The 24,340-nt window shown below is 40.0% G+C and overlaps 1 protein-coding gene across 8 annotated transcripts in view; it reads left to right on the top strand.

Moving 5' to 3' along the window:
* CHRM3 (cholinergic receptor muscarinic 3) overlaps positions 1-24,340 on the top strand; it is a 277,465-nt gene that overhangs the window by 161,743 nt on the left and 91,382 nt on the right. For 2 of the 8 annotated variants that reach the window (XM_065680198.1, XM_065680197.1), the window contains one exon: positions 21,401-21,453. The exons of the other annotated variants lie outside the window; for them this stretch is intronic. The gene's annotated coding sequence lies outside the window, so the exon portion shown is untranslated. The remainder of the gene's footprint in view (positions 1-21,400; positions 21,454-24,340) is intronic. 8 annotated transcript variants of the gene reach the window in all.

Below are 24,340 nucleotides of genomic sequence, written 5' to 3'. Positions count from 1 at the left end.
TAGGAAGTTCTATGAGTCTTGTTTCTAATAATAATAATGACTTTTTTTTCTAAATCAGTGCAGGGCTTATAGTAGGTGTGACCTCTTTACCGCCAGTGCTTTTATTTGTAGTCATTAATTTTATGTTATTATCACCCTTTTTTTTTTTTTTCATAAGAAAAAACACAAAGGGCAAGAAAATAACATTGAAATCAGTCATCTTGCCTCGTATGGCAAATTCATTTCTCCTTCTGCTTAGAAAATTCAGGACATGATTAAGTAGGCATATACAGTAAAGATACTAATCTGTAGAAGATTTCTCAAGTCATGCTTATGGTTATAATGAAAGATTCTTTCACTGAAACTGAACAGGTATTGCTTTATATAGACAAAGAGAAAGCCAAAGCTTAATTATAATGAAAGTATATGTTGTCTATAATAGAAAAGGCTTATAATTCCCTAATGTCAGGATTTATCAAATTATATTTAATGTATTCCAGATGCTACAATTAATCTTAAAAAGTATATATGGAAGAGTTCTGTCTTCCCCAAAACCATCTATTGGTGTCAGCTAAGTTACAGCTGAACCGCTTTGGGTCCATGTGTATATTTTCAGTTTCATGTTTTTGCAGATAACTTATTTATGGATTGTTCATATTTAATTCTATCTTTTGATCAGTCACTGGGAGGCAAACTATGTAATTATCAGAACTAAATTATTGTCAGACTGGTTTTTTAATCACTGAATGGTTTTAAAGGCAGTAAAATAATGTTGCGTTTTTATTATTGAACAAAATGCAGTATATCAAATACATGTGTGTAAAATATTTCCTGCCTTAAAGTGATTAAAATTATGTTAAATACTTTTGAGTCCAAATTCAGGTTCTATTTATAATCTTTTGGCAAGAATGTGAGCCTTAGACATACCAAGTCTTAACAAGCTTTTCGGTGCAGAACACTTGACCATTGAAAAACTGCATTTTTGGGTGCTATACTTTCTTACGGGAGCTTAAACTGTGAACCCAGCACCTTCTACAGTATATAGGAAGTAATCTAAAAAGCCATCACATGCATGGGAAAAGAGCCACCAAGAAATGCTGGGAAAGGAGATGGGTTTGTGGCACACATTTCATGCAGGGTAAAGTGAAACATCATCTGGCACTTGTGAATTTCCTGCTGTAGTCAGTTAGCAGCCTTTGGCATGTACTGTGGTTGGAGGAAAATCCGTCTTTTGCTTTTGGCTAAAGTATTCACCAAGGTTTGAGGAAAATCATTTGCTTGAAGAGAACCCATGCTTCCTGCTCCCAGAGGGTGTCCCACCAGTGGGAGTGAAGCGCTGCAGTTGGAGCTCCCCCAGGCTACCCCAGGTACCTGCAGAGTTTAGGGCATTGTGGTCCTCAAAGAGCTAGGGGCTCCCGTCCCCTCTGAAGAGCTAGAATATTTTCATGTAAATGTGAATATATGCAGTTTGTTTCATCTCTGTTTTATTCTGCAGCCTTCTGGTGACTCCTCTGAAATCCTGACCCCAGGGCAAGGTGTTGACGAAGGCTAAAGAAAGGGCTTTGTGCTGCTCCCTCTCTTTACATGTTATTTGGGGGTTATATTTATGGAGAGCAGTTTCATGTGTTTTTTTTGAGGGTGGTTGCATTTTTCTTTTGGGGTTTCGTGTTTGCTTTTTTTTTTTCTTTTCCTTTTTTTCCTTTTAGGGTATCATTTTGAACTAAGTAGCACATAATCAAAGTTATTGAATTTTTTGTACTGTCTCTGTGTAACTCAGTGTTATGAAGGAAACCTTCAGTCAAGCGTGGTTTTAATAACTGCAAAGGGATGCCAAAATATTAATGACTTTAACGGATTTCATCCTTTCAGGAGAGTAATTTAAAGTTTTTTCTTTGGTTATTTTTTTTGTCTTTAAAGGATTTTCTTTTTCAAGTATCAGTGTGCTGCCCACTTCTGACACATTTGAAGGGGTTTTCTGCTTGTGTCAGCTCTCAATAAAAATTAGGGTTTTTTCAAATGAGCTGATTATCCCTATGTAACATTGTTCATAGAGGGAGGAAACGTATTGGGAAAGACAGCAGTGTAACAACTGAGAGAAGAGAGAGGGCTGAAAGATGTAGACTAAAATCCTTACAATTGAGGCTCCAGGATAATGGAAGTTGAATTGTTTCAATAAGCTTGTCTATACCCAACTTCAAGTCTCAGTAAATGGGATGGAAGTTTTGTTTAGAGAATGGCCAGTATTTTACTTACTTGAATTCCCACCGAGAAGTCTCTTGTTTCTGCAGAGTTTCAAGGTTGATGATACTTGTACGTGTTAAATCCCCAGGGAGCCTTGCAGAAGTGAATGCTGTCTCCCTGCCTGGGGGTCTCATGCCTGAGGGAGATTTCTTTGCTTTCTGGCAGTTGACATTGTTGGTCATTGACACTCACGGCTTGCTCAAAAATGCATCTTTTTTTCTGAGTGACCTATGTTTGCTCCCGGATACAAAGATTTTTGTCTGCACACTATTTATTGGTGTTACCTTCTTGAGAAATAATGTGCATCCCATGTCTCAGGTTAGCTTGAGACCACTCTCTGTGTGTTTCACCAAAAATTGTACTGTCTGTGGAAAATCAAAGGCTTCTTCTTAATTCCCATAGGTAGCTTGTAAATGTGGTGGAGGTGTCCCCACCCCAGGGCTGCTCTGCCCCAACAGCTCTCCTGGCCAGAGCAGTCTCAGGGGCTCACATCTGCTGTCCCTGCCCTGGGGCCAGCCCTGTGCTAATGGTACTAATCTTGCATTGGCCCTGCCATTTACGAGACCACAGGAGGCTGCAAGGGACTTACCAGGCTGAACATTGATTGCTCCAGGCCTGAGGTGCACCAATTAAACTGCTCCACAATTTGAGCTACATCTGAAAGCCCAGTCCACACATTTATGGAAAGACCATTCTTGTTCCTTTTGTGCAGGAGGAGTGAATTTGAATACAGCTGTGCTTGTGGTATTTACTCTTACACCTTCTTGTGATCCCTAAATTGGGTTATAAAATCAACAGATTCCTTTTTTCTTGGTGATTGTCTCTAGATTTGCATTTTTATTATATTCTGAAGTAACTTTTTAAATTATTATTATTTAAGTGACTTCTGGTTGCTCACAGTGTTTTCATGTCTGATAGAGTACTTTATGAATCACAGGCCATAAAATGTGCATAATGTGCAAGGACTACTTAAGCTGCCCTAAAATGATCCATAAAATACTGATGGTTTAGGTGTCAAGTTAGGAACTTGGGTTGTGTTTCCCATGGTAACTTTGTGCTACTGTTTTCAACCTTATATAAACATATAAGGTTATATTGTCAGAGACCCCACTTTGGCTTCGGGAGGGCATTGCTTTTACACTCCCTGTGCATTCAGCTCTTCTATGTGTGTCCATGGCCCTTTTTTCACTGAGTTACAACTGAATAATAAAATCTTTAAGGCTTAAATTATATTTAATACCAACCTCCCAAAGTAAGCTGGGAATCAATTTACATTCAAATAAAGATACCACGGTCCTAAAAAACCTGGATTAGTTTCCAGCTCACTCACAGGTTTCAGTACTGGTACAGTGATAGAGCAAGAGTATGTTTCTATGACTTGAGGAAAACCAAGCCCATGGTTTCCTTGATTTAAATGAATTATAACTGCTTTTCAGCCACAATAGAAATTTATGTTCTGGAATTACAGAAAGCTGACAAACCAAGTGATCTGCTACTGAAGCCCTATTGCTTGTTCCCTATTTCCAAGGTTCAGAGCAATGTGATATAATTTGACTCATGTCTTATTTCTGAAGGTAGAGGTAGATTTCCCTTGCACAGGGCATATCACAGAGAAATGGTGTACCACCATTTTATTATTTTTTTTTATGCTTCAGAAAGCATAAAGCATCCTTTGTTCCTGATAAATCCTGGGTGCTGGGGCTGAACGAACAAATGAAGCTCTAGATTGAGCAAAAATATGTATTATTGCTCAGGTTCCAGAGGCAAACATTGGTTTACATGCAAATATAAAGTAAAAGTGATGGTATCTACATTACCTGTGACTGTGTCACTCAGTTCAAAGTTTTTACATATTTCTATGTGTCATTCTTCAGTCTCTGGGGTTTGATTTGGAGTTTGACTCGTAGGTACAAAATCTGTGGGGAAATTTAAATTGTCTTAATTTTCTGTTCAAAAAAAGACTTAATGCCAAAACAAAATTTTGTCATCATGTTTGTATTCATTGAAAAGTATCTGCAGACCCACTTCATGTTATGATTACTAATACAAAATAGTAAAGATTCCACAGCAGAGACTCAATATTGGCCAGATTTCTCAGCAGAGACCATAGGAGGATATTCTTCTTCATTTTGTCTCTCAGCCACAGAAGTGATGCAGATCACCTTTTTACCACAGAGAACTTGTTGTATGCTGTTGTTTTGTTGTCTCAAGAAGTGTGTGTGGGCGTATAGGTAGGTATGATTCAGTAGCACCAGCCTTACAGTTTTGTCTCATTGGCTAGCAAAGTTTCCAGCGGTGAATATTAGTTTAGTCTTCAGTGCATAGTAAAAGCAATAGTACCCACATTTGACACATGTGACTGAGAATTAAGATAATTGCTTGTGCTGGTTGGATTTGTAGTTGTATTCAGGTTGACAGAAAAAAGTTCAATCTGTCATGACCTCCCAGCTGTTCCAGAAAGAGCCTACTTAATGAAACACTTTACCATATTATTTTATGTGTTCTGATTTTTATTCCTTATATTTAGTAGTGGGATTACTTCTTAAATAAAGGTAAATATATTTACTTATCCCTAACTACTGATCTCAGCAGTGCTACAATGGTAGCACTGCTGGTAATAAAAAGCAACTACAGAATCACTTGTGCCTCTACATCAATGCCAGGATAATCTTTATTTTAATGATATACCTTAGCACTTATCACAAGGATATAATTACTTGCAATTTATGCAAACATAGCAGATGATTCAGCTGTATCAGTGTATGTTATTTAGCTGCTAAGCTCTATTTCTCATGAGATAATGACAAAATGTTTATTTCTGTGCATACTATATTTCCGTAAGTGTTGGCACTCACATCCTGTGGTTGTATATCCAAAAGCTTTATTATAATTTTTGAAATACTGGTCATCATAACTACTTTTTTTAAACTTTTTTTCTAAGGCTACGTTTTCCTGACTTAAAGGTAATTCAGTTAATATAATCTGAAAAATAACCAGTGTCTCAGTGTTGCTGCAGTAGAATATGAAAGTAGTATTAGCTGTCTCTTTTTTTTCTAGTGCAGTATTAATGGATCCTAAAATGCAAACCTTTTCCAAATTAAATAGCTGGTGCAAAATGCTAGTTTAAAAAGGGAAACTGTCCAAAAGGTCAAAGCAGTCGTAACTAGATCCAGGAGCAGAAGCGTTATGGCTTTGCAGGAGGGCACAGAACACAGACCTGGCTGCTTTGATTGATAATATATATACTTCTGGCAAAATAAAGGTTTTGCTAGATCTGTCTGCACTTGTTCCAGAGGTTTGCTAACTCTCCAGGAGGCAGAAGTGGGCATGGATGGAATTTCATGTGGGATGTCATTATTTTACTCTTCTGAGAAATCTCAATGTTTATTCATTAGAGATTGCTATGGTTTTCACTGATCCATAGGCTAAATGATTGGAGTTTTTCTTAGGGTCCCTTTTTCATGGTTGTTTTCATTCTGTTGGTAAATTCAAGAGGCAGGGAAATGGCAAACAGAGTAAATAGATTATTTTTTTTACATTGAGAACTTAAAATCCATTTTGGGATATTTCTCTGATGAGATGGAGTTTGGGAAGTCATGCCAATCCTTTCATAATGATTAGAATTTTTTGTTACATTATTACAGAATTGTTCAAAGGAGAACTCTGGATATTTTAAATTTCATAGTACTCATTCATATGGCTCCTGAACAATAAAATTACATTTCCTATACTAGCAAAGATAAAAAGTATAGCACTCAGTTCCTGGCTTTTTCCTCACTTTTGGTCCTGTACTATTTGCCAGTTCTGTATCACAAAGCTATCTGTACGCAGTCTCTAGATTAGATCTGAAGTAAGCTGATTTTTTATCAAGCCATTGGATAATTCTGACCACTTCATCTGACAGTTATAGTACTGTGCCATGTCAGATGACCTATGTAACTCAGGGATTCCTCTGTCACCACCATACCAATGAATGTCTTGGAGCATTATTTCAGCATGTGCCTGTCAAAGGTAAGAGAGGAAAACATTTGCTTTCTGTGTATTAAAAATGTAATAAGAGTTATGTGGAATTAGGGGATAAGCTCTGTTTTTATTCTGGGCTTGTCAAGGCTTTGGAGGAAACAGCGTGTGGGCCAGTCATGGCATCACATTGGTTTTGTGTAGAAAATATGGTATTGTCATTCCACTGTTCTTCTTCAGTCCAGAAGGAGGTTTCTGACAGGTTCTTCCTGAAATCTATTATGCTAGTGTGAATGTAATATTTTTGCAGGGTAAAACTATGAATTTCCTGTATCAAGGTTTTTTTCTGTACAAAAATACTTAGCAGCAGCAGTGCTCGGTATATTCTTGGTGCTTTTATTTCAGCTCAAAAGACCAGCATTTTATCTTACTGTGAGCGCTAAACAAGGCAGTATGGGGTTTATCATATTTAGTGTTGCATGAGGAGTAGATAATCCTCAGTTCAAGCTGATAAGCCTGAAAGGGATTTCAGCTGCTTGTCTTTAGCGAAAAATCTTTTCTCCACCTGTTTTCTCTTTGTTGTTGGTGGCTTTTTTTTAATAGACAGTTTGTATTATCAGTACAACAGCAGGGTATTTTTTGTCTAGCATGACAGACATTTTGGCTGGCTGACCCGCCAGTTTGGTATAAGATACAGCAAGAAAAAGAATAAATTCTGATCAAGGCAACAATGTGATTATGAATCATACTTGTCCTGTGAAAAAAATGTCTTCTGTAGAAAGCATCATTTCCTAAGTAGAGAACTGCTCCAGCACAAGCGTATGGTCTTAAGTAGGCATTGCGTCATCCAGGAAACTCACCGCAGCAATTCTTTCCGATCAGAGACTAAGGTAGTCAGTTAATCAACTGGCTTTTGCGTTAGAGATCGTATGTCATATGTCTTGCCAAGTCAAGAATATGTTTCAAAATTCAGCAGTTTACATGAATGATTGCTGTTCTTGTGATGCTCCTCTCTCAGGAAAAAGGGCACTTGTTTCTACAAAAGAACTTGTTTCTACAAAGAACTCTCTTTTACAGATTCTAGGGGTTTTTATTAGCTCTGTAGCCTGGGAAATGCAGATCGTATTGTGAATACTTTGGAGTATTCACAGTGATCTTCAAATCTCATTCTAAGGTCATTAGAGGCTTTAGCTCTTGGTCTTTTCTGAGTAGCCTTATGAAAGAATAAGATGTAGAATAAATGTTTTCTTCTACCTGAGAGACAGGTTATCTGCACACTCCAGTAAGGAGAAGGTGTAAGTGGTACTGAAGTTGCCAGCTCACTACCCCAGCCATATCAGTGGTCTTCAGTGCCTAATGGTCTTCATAACACTGGCTAACAAACTTTGATCCATTCTAAAACTTGTATTTTAGGCCAAGCATTCTTAGATACTCACTTTTTAAAAAATATATTTGCACTTTTCCCAGTTATGAAGCAGTGCCACATAAAGCTGTCTTATAAAAATTATCAAACATTCCAAATTCTCTTTTCATTTACCTTTTTAAAGCACAGGCAGAAATCTCTGGTGAAAGCAGACTAAGACAGGCTTTTGCATTAGGAGCATTATAAGGTACATTGCGTAATGCCATTTGTGCTGATATGATTTTGTTAGATGAGTGAAATTGAGGAGAAAGCCAAATTCATATTGAGTCAGAAACACACAGGAATTGTTCTGTGCACTGCATATTAAAAGAATAAATTATTTTTCATATAAAAAGCACTGCACATTGTAATTTTTAGAACTCCCACTTACATAGGTAGTGCTTTTCCACTCTTTTTAAATAATGTTCCATAATTTTTAAATAGCAGTATTGGAGAGAAGATGAATAAACATCCTTCTGCAATGTATTTCATTTGAGGATGGTGAAAAGAAAACGGAAACCTATTTGGTCATTTGGATTGTTGTTGGGTTTTTTTCCTCCTTATTAGATGCTTGCAGATGAAATTGCAATACTGCAGTAAATGATTTTAAAACCAAAACATAAATGCAGTTCCTTTACTGCCCTATCCACCAATGGAGTGATCTTCTGATTTTTCCTTCTATAAATTGAGCAGAATACCTGCTTAGGTCCTGCTGTCAGGACCTAATCACCTGAATGGTACTTGAGCCCAATTACTCTGTTCCAAAACCAGTAGCCACCCTCCACCCTGGTAGCATATGGTGAGGATGCTCATGCAATAAGCTGTTCAGGAAATGCAAATTTTAATCAATTTTTTACCTCCCTCACTGGAATGATATATGGCTTGCATTCACTAATATTAAAAAGTATGGTCAGAATGAAGCACAGCTCAGAGCCTCTTTATCATACTGCCTATGAATTATGATATTACCAGCCAGAATTATGGCCCTATGAATTCTTGCAAGGATCCCACCCATCCATTTCAACAAAAGAGACTGCAGTTCCATCAATAGCCTGGCTGCCCTGACCACCAAATCCTCTTGATATTTCCGTATCTGAGCAAAGATTTGGAAGGGAGATGAAACAAAATGACCAGAGAGGCCAGGATGGCAAAACATGCTTTTGTCTCTGTAGTCTGCTAGAATATGGCTAAAACAGTTTTGCAGATGCCATACTGTTATTAAAATACATGCAACATAAAATTACCTGAAATCCTGAGCTCGTGTGCTGTGGAGGAGCACAGTGCTGTAACAGCATCTTGTTACTGCAGCACCATTCATTTGTTCCTGTACTTGCAGTGAAGCCGTGGGGCCTGCAATTTACAGAATTACTGAATACCCTCATGACTTGAACTGGAAGACAAGTCAGAGCTTCCTAGACCCAGTCTCAGTTCCTCTCTAGTTTTGCTGAACTTGGCTCTGAGTGTATGCTTGCTTGGCACGGATGGTTTTCTCATCCCTCTCTGAAGTTTCTCTCACTGGTTACTGCTCACAGCTTACTATTTCTGCTAATTAGGTGACAATTTAATCATTGATTTGTAGGTGTTTGCTAATTAAAATTAATCATGAATGCACACTTGTAATTTTATCTCATTTCAAAGGAGTGTGATCACAGCAAATGAAAAGAGGGCAGGAGGGAACGATTCAATGTGTGTGCATAATCTTCTTGAGAGCCATGTAAATGCTTTTCAGATTTTTAAAATGCTGTACATTCATCTACCAATTGAGCAGAAAATTCTGCCACTACCTGAACAGAGAACTGTTTACTTAATCTGATGAAAATCCTATCTGAATGGCTAAAAGCTAGGGACTGGGAATTCTCACACAAATCTCCAGGAGTATCAGGCACCTGCAGTGTAAGCTGTGGTGATGTAAGTGAGAGCTGGGCTGCTTAAAATTTGTCAGCATCAGCCTCTGTACTTACATTTGTCTCTGTATTCTTCATTCTCTCACCTACAGTTAAACCTGTAGGTGTAAAATGTTGGAAAATTTTACATATAACATTATAGTTACATGTATATATATGTTTGTTATTATGTAATTATGTATATTATTTATATATAATTCTATAAATTATTTTCATATATAATATATATTATATTGTTTATATATAATTCTATATATATATTATGTTATATGTTATATATATATATACATTAGTTATATGTATTAAAACATAAGTTTCAATATAGCATTAGTCTGTAAGTGTCTGCAGATGTCCTCTCCCAAGTTAAGTGTTAGTTGGTGTGTGTATCAAAGGTGGTTTCTGAATGTCATTCACTGAGAGAGCAGTGAATATAACTTCAATGGAAGCTGGTTTTGTCCTTATGCCAGTGAATTTGAACTCTTTCTTTATGTGGGGTTTTAGACTTTCATGTTTGCATCTAAGTCTTGCTGTGTGCAGCTATCGTTGAACTTTGATCTGCAAAATATTTGTCCATGCCTTTTAGTCTCCCCTGGACTTTCGTAAGAATGGAACACTCCTGCTGGCCTTTCAGAAATAAAAGGGGTAAAGGATATACAAAGTATTTCCTTCTTTTCCCTGCATATCAGGAATTCTGCTGATAACAGGGATTAAATTAGTTTGGAACTGGGGAAAAAAAAAAATCTTAGTGGAAGGAAATGTGGTCTTTGCAGTTCCACTGTGGACGTGGCCATGAAAACAGTGCCAAAGCAGAGTGCTGCACTGAGGCTGCACGTGTGAAAGGGGTGTGAGCTGGTCAAAGTGCGGAGCTGCAGTGAGGGAGACCACCTTATCTCAAGACCTGGATAACAGGTCATCAGCTATTTATCTGCTCTAAAGGAAATAAATGGGTAAGGATGTTGACTTTCACTTTCCACCTCTGAAGTGGGCTGGCAGCCAGACACAGCTAGATGTGTAGCACTGGAAGCCGCTTGCATGCAACTGTGCATTAGTTTCTCACTTGAAGAGGGCCTGAGGTGCATCTAGTACCACTGCTATGCTTCTGCCACCTTTGCTGCATGTCCTGCTTTTCTCACCCCTGGGCGCGTAGTGCCAAAGTGGGTACCCTTTCTCACGATTCAGGAACTGTCAGGAAGTGTTTTTAAGAGTTGTTTAATTTGAAACTATGGCATGCTAAAGTGCTTCAGAAGAGCTCAAGTTCAGTGATAGCAGTGCTTTGTGCTTTGCTGAGTAGTATCCTACAAATTGCAGGTATGCATCATATGCCCCTTTGTTTTCCAGAGGTTTTGTGGTTTGGGGTCATGTTATAGCTCTTAGTAACATCTCATTGGATTTGTCCATCTGTTTGAACAGCTTACTTTCACTGATGCCAGGCCTGCCCTGGGTCTGTACTGGACTGCAGCCAGGCACTGTATAGGACAGGAGTCAGGGTTAGCAGTCAGGGTTAGCAGTCATCTTTGATACACACCAGCTTTATGTGATAGAGCAGCTTCAGGAGTGAGTAAGAACATAATGGTATATAGGCTTTAAATACAGGATAGGTGAAAGGGACAGGGAGGGCAACTAGTGAGCTTAATCCTGTGAAATTGCCAAGGGAGGCAAGAGAGGACAGAAATGTAAAGAATAGGAAGAGGTTTTTCAAATTGTTTTGTGCTACATGTCTGTGATGAGTTGCTCTGTGTCACTTAGGTGATGCAGAAACAGCCATAAAGCTGGTTTAACAACATGGTTTTTCTAGATTTACTGCTTCACCAGAGCAGTATGAAACAACTGGAGTGTAATGATGAATCAGTCATGTTTAATTTTGTTTTGCATACTTGAGCTTTACAGCAACATTATTAATGGCTAAAAAGAAACATTCATCTTTGTTTATAGTAGAAACTGAAATAATTTGAGAAAAAGATGTTTTCTTCTAATCTTCAGCTTTCTCAATTAAACCACATTTGAATCTTGAATCTCTTGAAACTCATTCCTTGTTATTTTTTCTCAGCCAGGACTATGTCATTTCCCCAGAGCTGAACTCCCTCTGGCTAAGAGTCACTTTACATATTCCTTAAATACGAGGCAATAAAGAATGCATTAAACAAATAGAAAGAGAGAACGATGCAGTAAAAGTCAAGTCATCATCATGTGCGATTACAATTACTGCATGTTGTCTTCTTTTGTATCTCCTCTTTACCTCCCATATCATAGTTTTCTGTGCATACATTAACTGTAATTAACTGTATGCTTAACTGTAATTAACTACATATTGGACCAGTTTTTGGCAAATAGACGCCAATGTTGACAGAAAAATTGGAGGTTAACAGTGGATGTGTTGTGAGTCCTGCCAAAGACTTTAGACTATTTCCATTGCGGTGACTTTAGCAATCTGAACTGTGGAAATGATATTTTAAAGTGTGTTGAAAATTATCAGCTGGATTCTTCAGTAGTTCCTTAGAAAGTTTTGCTTCAGTGCTGATCTTCTCTTCAGCCAAATAGTTTGGCATTTTCCTTTGTATTACATTTATTGCTCCACTACTACTTAAGTGAAGCTAAATCTAGAGCGTTTCTCTTCTTGATTGCATTTGATTAGTACTTTCTAAGGCAGTAGCTTAACAAGCCAGAAGTTGAAAGGTAGGTTTCACATATTCATGAAATGCAATGAAATGTAATAAAATGTAATTTCTCATAATACATCAAGTATTTTTCCCCTATAGGTGGTTTCACCATCCTGATGAAATTCAAATAAGGGTCTATACCTGTTATTTGTCTTGCAACTTGCAGCCAGAGCCAGTCTCCCTTTATTGGAGAAGAAAGATCCATAGAACTTATCCTGCAGTTAGGAACCATTCTTCCTTCCACCAGAGAACTTCGCATACATCTGTCTCTCAAGGTCTGTCTGCAAAACAGCAGCCAGCTTGGGAGCTCTTGTATGGCAGACGCCTTACTCCAGTGTGCAATTCTCCAGAATGCACAGAATGATGGGTACACGCTGTTTGCAAGGGAAACAGAGTAAAGGTAACAGATAAAAAAAAATCTATATATTCTCTCCCAGAAATCAAATCACAATGTTGGGGTTCTTTTTCAAAACAGCTAAAGAAAGTTGTACTCTGTTTATTTATCTGTGGATTTTTCAAAGTGATTTTAAGAGAAATTCAACATATTCACATAGAAAATATAAGCTGAAATTTGGATTTCATGGCTTTTGATGTCTATGATTATTCACTTAGATATTAAGAGCACATTCTACTGGGAAATAAAGCCGTTATTACATTCTGACACTGAATACAGTAATTCTATTGCTTCATTAAGCAGGTACCAATAAGTTCTATTTCCCATCTGAAATACTTTTCTAAGTCATACTGTTGCCTCCATCTGAAATAAATCCACAGAGCAAATCTGATTTTTCTTAAAACTGCAAGTTAATAAACACAAAGAGACATCCTCCTATCACTCCTTTTTTTAGTGGGTTCTACTATTTAGGATGTCATTAAAGTTAGTTTTAAGAGTGCACCATTTTGACTCATTAGAGAAAAAGCACTCTTGACAACTTAAGTACAATAGCTGCCTTGCAATTTCATGTCATTTTCTGCAAAGTTTGTAAAAATCTTTTATATTAAAGTTTATCAGAATGGACAAAAAAATGTTCCCTTTTTTGTAATACAAAAGTTTAGCTCAATATAGCTGGCTTATAAGCAACAAGTTTCCTGTTTGCTAGAAGAAAATGAGGCATTAGGAATATCTGGCATGGGTTTTGCCACTTATTTCTTTGAAGCCAGAACATTTGTATTTCTCTGCTCAGCTTCCCCCTCAGTGAACTTGTCCTGCCTCTGGGTTCTCGGCATCAACCTTTCTGACATTGTGCATCCCCAGGAATGACTGCTTATGGGCTCACCTGCAGCAGTGCTGGCCACATCCCTGCTGAGTCTACCCCCGGGAGGCCTTGGAACCCGTGTTTCACTGGGTCTCACCAGCATGTTTTGGGGGATGCTATGAGGGCCAGGGGTTTGCACAGCTGCCAGTGAGCTTCCTGTACTGCAGGGCTGCCTGGCTGGGAAGGAGCCTGCTTTTTAAAACCCAGTGTGCAACTGGGTTTTAAACAAAGTCCTTTCACTCAGCAGATCACTGACATAAAACCTTCCAGGTTTGCTTTAGCGCCAGGTTTGAGTGTGTGGATGGAATTTTTAAGCATATTTATTTGATAGGCTGCAGTCTCCAGGTACAGAAAGCACCCATTCATTGACAGCTCCTGCTTTGCTTTGCTCAGAAAGTGCTGTCCTGCTTGAAGGAATTGTGCTGGCAGGTGGCTGCAGAGGCATCAGACTGTGCCGGTGATTTCTTCCAGGCTGTCAAGGCACTTTCAAATTGGGCATTCCCTTAACACATCCAGGATATGTGTGGAATTGGCATAAAGCTGCCCTGGTATTTCCTGCTCTGCATGAGGTAAAGCACCCAGTGCTGCAAAGTGAAATCCAACCTCCTTGCTGGTGCAGGGAAGTGTCCAGATCTGCTAAGCCAATACAGAGCAGCCTGGTTTGCACAGAGCAGAGATAATAGGGCAGCAGCAGATTGTTTATTATATGTATTTGCATTTTATTTTCAATTCTAGCTCTCCAGGGGCCTACTTTGAAATCTGGCAAAGCCCCTCGGGGTCTCCATGGGTTTATGCTAAAGCTAAATAAGCAGTATCTTGCTTTTCAGTTCCGCAGGAGTGCATGCCAGAATACACCTTTTAAAATGATGACTTTTGAAGTTGAAAAGTTGCCTGCTCTCTCATGTGTAACCCTTTCAACTTTGTCTGATATTGTGAAGTATTTACATTTCCTCAGGTAAATCTGAAGAGATTTTGTTCCTTTCCTTGATGTTTATTGCAGGATTTATACTGTAATGGTAAAGATACTTTGGTACTTAATTCAGTTTGTGGCTCTGCATTAACAGGATCAAAATTACATTATTTCTTATTTGGAGTCAAGGTTGTCACAGGTGTTACCAGGCTTAAGGTCTCTAAAAGTGCAGAAGCAGTAATAAATTTGCTGTACAACTCCATGGATTTCATAAATTTAGTTGAAAGAACCTGACAAAGTGAATATGTGATGTTTTCTGTGAAAATGGTGCTTACTTTTTTTTTAATCCTTGATAATACTTTTATTTAAGAGCTTGGGTCCATGAAAATTCTTTGAACACAGCTCTAATTGCTTATGAATATTCCAATTATGGAGAAGGCAGTAGTAAATCATCTTGTCTTCAAAGAGAAAAAGAGAAAAAGGAGTGTTATAGCCTTCTATGAGGAAGTGACTAGGTGGAGGGATGATGGTAGAGCGGTAGATGTAGTTTTTCTTGATTTCAGTAAGGCATTTCACAGAATCACAGAATCACAGAATCCCAAGGGTTGGAAGGGACCTAAAAAGATCATCTAGTCCAACCCCCCTGCAAGAGCAGGGTAACCTACAGTACATCACACAGGAACTTGTCCAGGCGGGCCTTGAATATCTCCAGTGTAGGAGACTCCACAACCCCCCTGGGCAGCCTGTTCCAGTGCTCTGTCACTCTTACAGTAAAGAAGTTCTTCCTGATGTTAACGTGGAACTTCCTATGTTCCAGTTTACACCCATTGCCCCTTGTCCTATCACTGGATATCACTGAAAAAAGCCTAGCTCCATCATCCTGACACCTACCCTTCACATATTTGTAAACATTGATGAGGTCACCCCTCAGTCTCCTCTTTTGCAAGCTAAAGAGACCCAGCTCCCTCAGCCTCTCCTCATAAGGGAGATGTTCCACTCCCTTAATCATCTTTGTGGCTCTGCGCTGGACTCCTTCAAGCAATTCCCTGTCCTTCTTGAACAGAGGGGCCCAGAACTGGACGCAATATTCCAGATGCGGCCTCACCAAGGCTGAGTAGAGGGGGAGGAGAACCTCTCTTGACCTACTAACCACTCCCTTTCTAATGCACCCTAAGATGCCATTTGCCTTCTTGGCCACAAGAGCACATTGCTGGCTCATGGTCATCCTCCTATCCACGAGGACCCCCAGGTCCCTTTCCCCTTCACTACTTTCCAGCAGGTCACCCCCCAACCTGTACTGGTACATGGGGTTGTTCTTCCCCAGATGCAAGACTCTACACTTGCCCTTGTTAAATTTCATCAAGTTTCTCCCCGCCCAACTCTCCAGCCTGTCCAGGTCTCGCTGAATGGCAGCACAGTCCTCTGGTGTGTCAGCCACTCCTCCCAGTTTTGTGTCATCAGCAAACTTGCTGAGGGTGCACTCAGTTCCCTCATCCAGGTCATTGATGAAAATATTAAACAGCACCGGTCCCAGCACCGACCCCTGAGGAACTCCACTAGTCACAGACCTCCAGCTAGATTCTGCGCCATTGACCACAACTCTCTGCCTTCTTCCTTTCAACCAGTTCTCGATCCACCTCACTACTTGATCGTCAAGCCCACACTTCCTCAGCTTATCTATGAGGATGCTGTGGGAGACAGTATCAAATGCCTTACTGAAATCAAGAAAAACCACATCTACCGCTCTACCATCATCCCTCCACCTAGTCACTTCCTCATAGAAGGCTATAAGGTTGGTCATACATGACTTCCCCCTCATAAAACCATGTTGGCTGTTCTTAATGACCCCCTCATCCTTGATATGCCTAGTGATGGAGTCAAGAATAAGTTGTTCCATCATCTTTCCAGGGATGGAGGTAAGGCTGACCGGTCTATAATTACCCGGGTCCTCCTTCTTGCCCTTCTTATAGATTGGTGTGACCTTTGCCATCCGCCAATCCTCAGGCACCTCGCCCATTTCCCACGACTTACCAAAGATGATGGAAAGTGGCCTAGCAATGACCTCCGCCAGCTCCCTCAGCACCCGTGGGTGCATTCCATCCGGACCCATCGATTTACAGATGTCCAGTTTGCATAGCTGATCCCTAACCCAATCCTCATCTACCAAAGCAAACTCCTCCTTTGTCCTGACTCCTTCTGGGGCTATAGAAATCCGGGGCCCTCGGGGAGAGTCTGCAGGAGTAAAGACAGAGGCAAAGAAGGCATTCAGCACCTCTGCCTTCTTTATATCCTCTGTCTCCAGGGTACCCACTTCGTTCAGCAGTGGGCCTATATTGCCTCTTGTTTTAGTTTTATTTGCTATGTATTTGAAGAAGCCCTTTCTATTGTCTTTAACCCGACTAGCAAGATTGAGTTCCAAGGAGGCCTTAGCTGTCCTAATTGCCTCCCTACATCCTCTAACAACTGTCCTATATTCCTCCCAAGCGGCCAGCCCCTCCTTTCATAATCCATAGATTCTCCTTTTCCACTTGAGTTTGCCCAGCAGCTCCTTGTTTAACCACGCCGGTCTCCTAGATCCCTTACTTGACTTCCTACTCATTGGGACGCTCCGATCCTGAGCTTGGAAGAAGCGGTCCTTGAATGCTAACCAACTATCTTGAGCCCCTTTACCGCCTAGTACACTTTCCCATGAGACTTCCCTTAGCAGTTGACTGAAGAGGCCAAAGTTGGCCCTTCGGAAATCCAGAACTGTGGCTTTGCTAGGTATTCTATTCCTCCCACACAGGATCCTAAACTCCACCATCTCATGGTCACTGCAGCCAAGGCTGCCATTGACCGTCACCACTTCGACCAAACCCTCCTTGTTGGCGAGTACTAAATCTAGCAGCGCTGCTCCCCTAGTTGGTACGTCCACCATTTGCATTAAGAAATTATCATCAATGCACTCGAGGAACCTCCTAGACTGTGAATGACTGGCTGTGTGAGTCTTCCAGCAAATATCGTGGTAATTAAAGTCCCCCACGACGACTAAGGCATGTAGTCGCGAGGCTACTTCCAGTTGCCTGTAGAAAGCCTCATCAACTCCTTCGTGCTGATCAGGAGGTCTGTAATAGACCCCCACAACTGTATCACCCGTGCCAGTCAGCCCCTTGATTCGTACCCACAGACATTCCACTTGCTCCTCATCCGACCCCGGACAGAACTCAATACATTCTAGTTGCTCTCTCACGTATAGAGCAACTCCACCACCTCGCTTTGCTGACCTATCTTTCCTAAAAAGGACATAGCCATCCATGACCACATTCCAGTCATGTGAACTGTCCCACCATGTCTCTGTAATCGCCACTAGATCATAACCTTTAGCCCGCACACAGACTTCTAACTCCTCCTGTTTATTCCCCATGCTGCGTGCATTGGTGTACAGGCATTTCAGGGAGCCAGTCCTAGTACTCTTTTTCCCCTGCGGGACAGGGTCTAAAGAGCTATCCTTTCCCACAAGTGAAACAAGAGATTGATAGTCCTCCTTAGCCCGCCATCCTTCAATCCCTAGCATGTTCCTCTTGGGCTTGTCCCCAACAGGCCCAGTTAAATCCCCTCCCCCCTTCCTAACTAGTTTAAAGCCCTGTCAATAAGCCCTGCTAACTCCTGCCCCAAAACCCTTTTTTTTCTCTGGGACTGGTGTATCCCGCCTGTCACCAGCAAACCAGGTGTCCCATACAGCAGCCCGTGACTGAAAAACCCAAACCCCTGCCTTTGGCACCAGTCACGTAGCCATACATTAACCTGCAGAGTCTTCTTATATATCCCTTCACCCTCGCTTGCAACAGGTATGGAGGCAAACACCACTTGCGCTCCAGACCCTTTAACCAGCCGTCCCAGGGCCCTGTAGTCTCTCTTCATCGCCCTTACGTTCCTCGTAATAATTTCGTCACTGCCAACCTGAAAAACCAGCAGTGGGTAGTAGTCAGACGGCTGCACCAGTTCAGAGAGCTTCTTTTTAACATCTCTAATCCGAGCCTCCCACAGCATCCTCATAGATAAGCTAAGGAAGTGTGGGCTTGATGATCAAGTAGTGAGGTGGATCGAGAACTGGTTGAAAGGAAGAAGGCAGAGAGTTGTGGTCAATGGCGCAGAATCTAGCTGGAGGTCTGTGACTAGTGGAGTTCCTCAGGGGTCGGTGCTGGGACCGGTGCTGTTTAATATTTTCATCAATGACCTGGATGAGGGAACTGAGTGCACCCTCAGCAAGTTTGCTGATGACACAAAACTGGGAGGAGTGGCTGACACACCAGAGGACTGTGCTGCCATTCAGCGAGACCTGGACAGGCTGGAGAGTTGGGCGGGGAGAAACTCGATGAAATTTAACAAGGGCAAGTGTAGAGTCTTGCATCTGGGGAAGAACAACCCCATGTACCAGTACAGGTTGGGGGGTGACCTGCTGGAAAGTAGTGAAGGGGAAAGGGACCTGGGGGTCCTGGTGGATAGGAGGATGACCATGAGCCAGCAATGTGCTCTTGTGGCCAAGAAGGCAAATGGCATCTTAGGGTGCATTAGAAAGGGAGTGGTTAGTAGGTCAAGAGAGGTTCTCCTCCCCCTCTACTCAGCCTTGGTGAGGCCGCATCTGGAATATTGCGTCCAGTTCTGGGCCCCTCTGTTCAAGAAGGACAGGGAATTGCTTGAAGGAGTCCAGCGCAGAGCCACAAAGATGATTAAGGGAGTGGAACATCTCCCTTATGAGGAGAGGCTGAGGGAGCTGGGTCTCTTTAGCTTGCAAAAGAGGAGACTGAGGGGTGACCTCATCAATGTTTACAAATATGTGAAGGGTAGGTGTCAGGATGATGGAGCTAGGCTTTTTTCAGTGATATCCAGTGATAGGACAAGGGGCAATGGGTGTAAACTGGAACATAGGAAGTTCCACGTTAACATCAGGAAGAACTTCTTTACTGTAAGAGTGACAGAGCACTGGAACAGGTTGCCCAGGGGGGTTGTGGAGTCTCCTACACTGGAGATATTCAAGGCCCGCCTGGACAAGTTCCTGTGTGATGTACTGTAGGTTACCCTGCTCTTGCAGGGGGGTTGGACTAGATGATCTTTTTAGGTCCCTTCCAACCCTTGGGATTCTGTGATTCTGTGATTCTGTTGTGTGATGAAGACTGTGGGTGGGTTATCAGGACTGTAGAATTTGAAATACTCTTTCTTGCCATTGACTTTTTTTTTTACTTTCAGCAGTTGTTACTTTTCTTGCTTTGATTCTTCTAAATATGTCAATAGTAGAAACAGTCAGACGGATGCTTAATATTGGCAAAATGCTTTTCAGCTTTTAGCAGAAAAATGCAAAGATAAGACAATATTAATTAACTTGCTATTGTTTTTGTCATATTCTAAAATAAAAAGGAATTTCTTTTTCAATGGTTTCTTGATATAAAATTGCTAATAATGATATTTGAGCGATCTATTGGTATGCAGATACTGACACACCAAAAAGTAATACATCTTTTTCTTTTTGTTTATTGAGTTCTGAAATCTTCTTTCTGTTCTAATAGCCCATTTTGGTCACTGTTGAAGTAAGAGTAAACTTAGTTCACTTATCCATTGCCTTTAATAGAGAGTTCAATAATATCAAAATTAGAACAGGAGAAATTTTGGGGGCTTTTCAGTAGATTGCTCAGAAATAACTGACTATTCCGTGACAAAAGGAGTTTTGAAAAAGCTTTTCAGTTTTTGGCAGTTACCTATTTGTAATATAATTACAATTAAATATGATTGGATGCATTTTACATTTTACAGGTTTAGCTAGATTTTGTGCTGCTTCTAATTAAATGTAAAGCTTCAAATTGTAAAGCTCAACGTCAGAGTCTAGGTACTGTTGGGAGGAAAGAAATGGCATAATATCAAAATTAAATGTATTAGAACTACACATAAGTCTAGTAGAGCTTGAAATACAGGTGAAAAATACACCTCTTTTACTGTTTAGTTTCATTTTGTTTTCTTTGTTTTAATGTAAGCTGTATAACAGTGACCAGTTCAGAGGAAAAATGACTAAACACCACTGATTGCTAGGTACTGTCACTCTTATTAGGGATATTCTTAACTGTTACAATGAGGAGATGGGGAAGAAATAAAACCCCGCACAACTCTCTCAATCCTGTCAAAGTGACCCTGAGTGCAGTGCTTGAATTCCTCTCTCCAAGGAAGTAGAAGCTTTTGAAATTTGGGTTCTTCAATTCTTTCCATCTTTTTTAATCTCTTTATGATTGTTAGATTGATGCAATCAGTATTTCTTCTCTACATTTTCTAAGATAGAAATGTTTTAAATTAGTGCCACATAGATTAATTCAGGAACTTCCAGTCCCAAAACCATTATCTATTAAATTTGAGGTTCCCTTGATATTCCGAAGAGTACTGGGTGGAATTTGTACTAGATACTTGCCTCTGGTAAACATAGCCAGTGAGGAGAATTTTCATTATGTTTTGTTTTCTAATCAAATCACAGTATCCTTTGTGCTTAGTGTGTGGGTGTTTTGTGCAGGTTATCTATTCAACTCTGCCTGAAGTTCACTGTTAGTGCCTTAAGTGAATTTAGTGCCTTAAGTGAATTCAGTTTGTCCACTGTTGTGTGGCTTTATCTCTTGTTTTATCAACCACCACCCTGCAATATAATGATGAGGTAATTACAGTTGAAGCAGTGCAAACACCCTCCCAAGATACAGGCTGCATTATTAAAAGTAATACTTAAATGACAGTTTAGTCCTTATTTAGAGTAATAAACACGTAGGAAAAGATCTGCAATATGCTTCTTACACTGAAGCAATTTTAAAACATCCTCCAAAATTTGTATGGCATGTTTAGAAAGGAATGTATCTTCTGTATCTTGAGGTCAAGTGTTATGGATAATACCAATTTCAGTAAACCATGCAATATCATTTAGAGCTCCAGGAAGTAAAATCACCTAAATCCTGTAGCCTGAGAGAGGGAAAAAAGAAAAAAAATAAAAGTCATTAATTGTCTGGGAGCTTCCTTAAGATACAGAAACACACTACGAGACATTAAGAGATTGAGAGAGATGTCAACCATTTTTACTGTGTTTTCAGGATGGATTGTTACTTACTGGATTGCACTGAAGCAGGAATAAAACATGAAAATGGTGAGATCAATTCCAAAACCCTTTATTGTGCATTTCTTTGGTTGTAGTCATGTCTTTCAGCTGACATCCATTTGGTAAAATGAGCTGGCACTTCCTCTTGTACCCCAAGCTGTGAGCTCAGTACCACTTTGTGAGACAAATGTAAGTTTGCTATGTAAGAATTATTAATATGCCTTTGAAAGTGGCATTTATGTCTTTGGGCTCTGTCAGACAAGAGGTGCGTCCTCAACACTTTCACCCAAAGACAGAAGGTGCTTGCAAAGCCAGCAGTTACAGCTGGAGACAAAGAAAGAAAATGCCAAAGCAGGTAGCCTGCAGTGATGGCATTTTAGCATTTAACATGCACATGGTGGCAAAAGAAACAAGTAAACGTGTGCAGTTTATGGCAGTCCCTGAGATGTCACAGCCGTCAAACCTAGCCATGCAGTGCCTGTCTGTGATAGGTATGTGGCATTCCTCACCTTCCCAGGCAACAGGGCTGTTGGTACGAGGAAAGGATTACTGCCTTCCTCTCAGCATGGAATAGTATGCCAGATGTGTGTGTGGTAATCTTGGTGCAGAGAGGAAGTTATTTTGTGCTTATAGTCTCTAATAAAGGCAATTAATGTGAAAACTCTTCTGTGTGTATAGAAAAATAAAAGGATTACCTCTGAGCATTAACTTTGTGTTAACCTGTACTGTGTGAAGGTACACTGCCAAAATACGTGGAGTCAGAGACAAAAAGTACACATACTATACCTAAGGATTTATTTATATATATATATATATATATATATAAAACCTACATTTTTTTTGTCATACAGGAGACATAACTTCACAAAGGTTCATGTAATAAAGCTCTTTACACATTTCTTTGTTGTTCATTGTTAATTAATGAGATAATGAAGCTGTTAATGCTGTTGTATTTCAGATTGCTGATTTGAGATGAACGACTTTGACGTAGCTTCAGATTTTCTTCCAAGGAGTTAATGTGTTACTTTTACAGGCAATAAAGGGATAATATTTAGAACCTCTTTAGTTATAGTTATCATACTTAGACATTTTTAACATCAAATGGTTATAGGAGAGCTTCCTCCACCTCCTATTCCTTCTTCAGTTCCTGCTTTTTCCTCCTAAACCTGTGCAGTCTAGGTCTCAGGCAGACAACCTGATCCTTAGCAAGGTTGTGCTACTGGTATATCTCTGTGCAACAGTTAAGTATAAGCAGACTTATTAGTCAATTTCAGTGTAGCATATGCAAATATATATGTATGTATATATACACATGTGCACTCCTAGTATTTTGCTAAGATATAATGTTGTTTCTATTAAAGCTTTGCATCTGGAATTGATGGTTATAGTAAAACTCACTTTTCATTTTGTTTCACTGGAGCACAGGTAGTGATGCTTCATTCTGCTGAAACTATTAAGATAGATACAATAAATTCACTGACAAAAAACAAAATTGGGAAAATGTCTCCACATTAAATCTCGTTTAAAATGCCTTGAATTAGCTCCTCAGGGCAATGCAAATGACTCTGGCTCTGGTTTTAAGAACATTTCTTGGAAATAATTTCCGAAGTAACTTAGAGTGATTGAGTTAACAACAAAAGCAGTTTTGGACTTCAGCAGAAAAAGAGAAACTGTGGGAACAAGAAATAATAATGGTGCTGCCATCCTAATCACTGTGGACAGAAAAAAGTGCTTTAAGGAAAACCTATTTCATGCTAACTTAATACATACTTAATTTCCCTCATCTGATGTGAAGAAAATTAGATGAATTGATGCAATGTGTAAGTCCAAAATTAAAACCACATGTGTAAAATTCAGACAATTTATCAGTTGGACTAAGTGTGTTTTCCTCTAAAAAGGGTATGAATAGACGCAGTGCATAACCTTTTTTATACATAACAGATGTTATGTTGAAACTATCCCCCTTGGAGTTTGTTTCACAGTTAAATACGTGACCTATTTGTCATTTCTCACATGTCATGAGTTGTTTAGTTCTATCAAATATGAGATTATGGACTTTTCCTAGTTTTTCTAGAGTCTGGTGCAGAGGACTTGCTTGTCAAACTACCCAGTGGACACCCTGTTGATGTTCAGCACATAGGAAAATGAGGGAAAGTGAAGTCAACAGCAGAGGAATTGCAGGAGCAGCAAAATATCCTCAGTTTCTGTCAGGATCTGTTCAAGCAAGCCTTCATAACTATACATTTTCCTGATATGGGGCAAAACTGTTAGTGAAAGAGGTAAATACGCATATAGTGTCCCTGTTTCTTCTGGGATAATTTTCTTCCTAGTAGCTGGTGCAGTGCTGTGTTTTGGATTTAGTCTGACAATAACACTGATAACATATAGATGTTTTTAGTTGTCCCTGAGTAGTGCTTACCCAAAGTTTCAGTCTCTTACGCTCTGCAGGTGAGGAGGTGCACAAGAAACCAGGAGGAAGCAGAGACAGGACACCTGACCCAAACTAGCCAAAGGGGTATTCCATACAAGAAAATGTTATGCTCACTATATAAACTGCGGGGAGCTGGCTGGGGATGAATATTAGTCACTCCTCAGGGACAGGCTGGACATCAGTCAGTGGGTGATGAGCAGTTTTATTTTGCATCACTTTTCTTTCTTGAGTTCTATTCTTCTCTCTCTCTCCTTTTCATTATATTATTATTGTTGTTATTACATTTTCCTTTATTTCTTATTAAACTGTTCTTATCTTAACCCACAGGTTTTACCTTTTTCTGATTCTTCTCCCTATTCTGTGGGGGAACAGTGGTAGGAAGTGACCAGGTGGGTACGTGGTACTTAGTTGCTGCCTGGGGTTAAACCACAACATATAGTTACATCAATTTGCAGCAGTTCAGGACTTTTCTTAACTTGTCTGCATTCACACTTCAAAATCCTA

This window comes from Lathamus discolor, chromosome 5, assembly GCF_037157495.1.
Source record: "Lathamus discolor isolate bLatDis1 chromosome 5, bLatDis1.hap1, whole genome shotgun sequence".
Lineage (NCBI taxonomy): Eukaryota > Metazoa > Chordata > Aves > Psittaciformes > Psittacidae > Lathamus > Lathamus discolor.
Note: the sequence above shows the minus strand (reverse complement) of the source record. Positions and strands in the feature narration are given on the sequence as shown.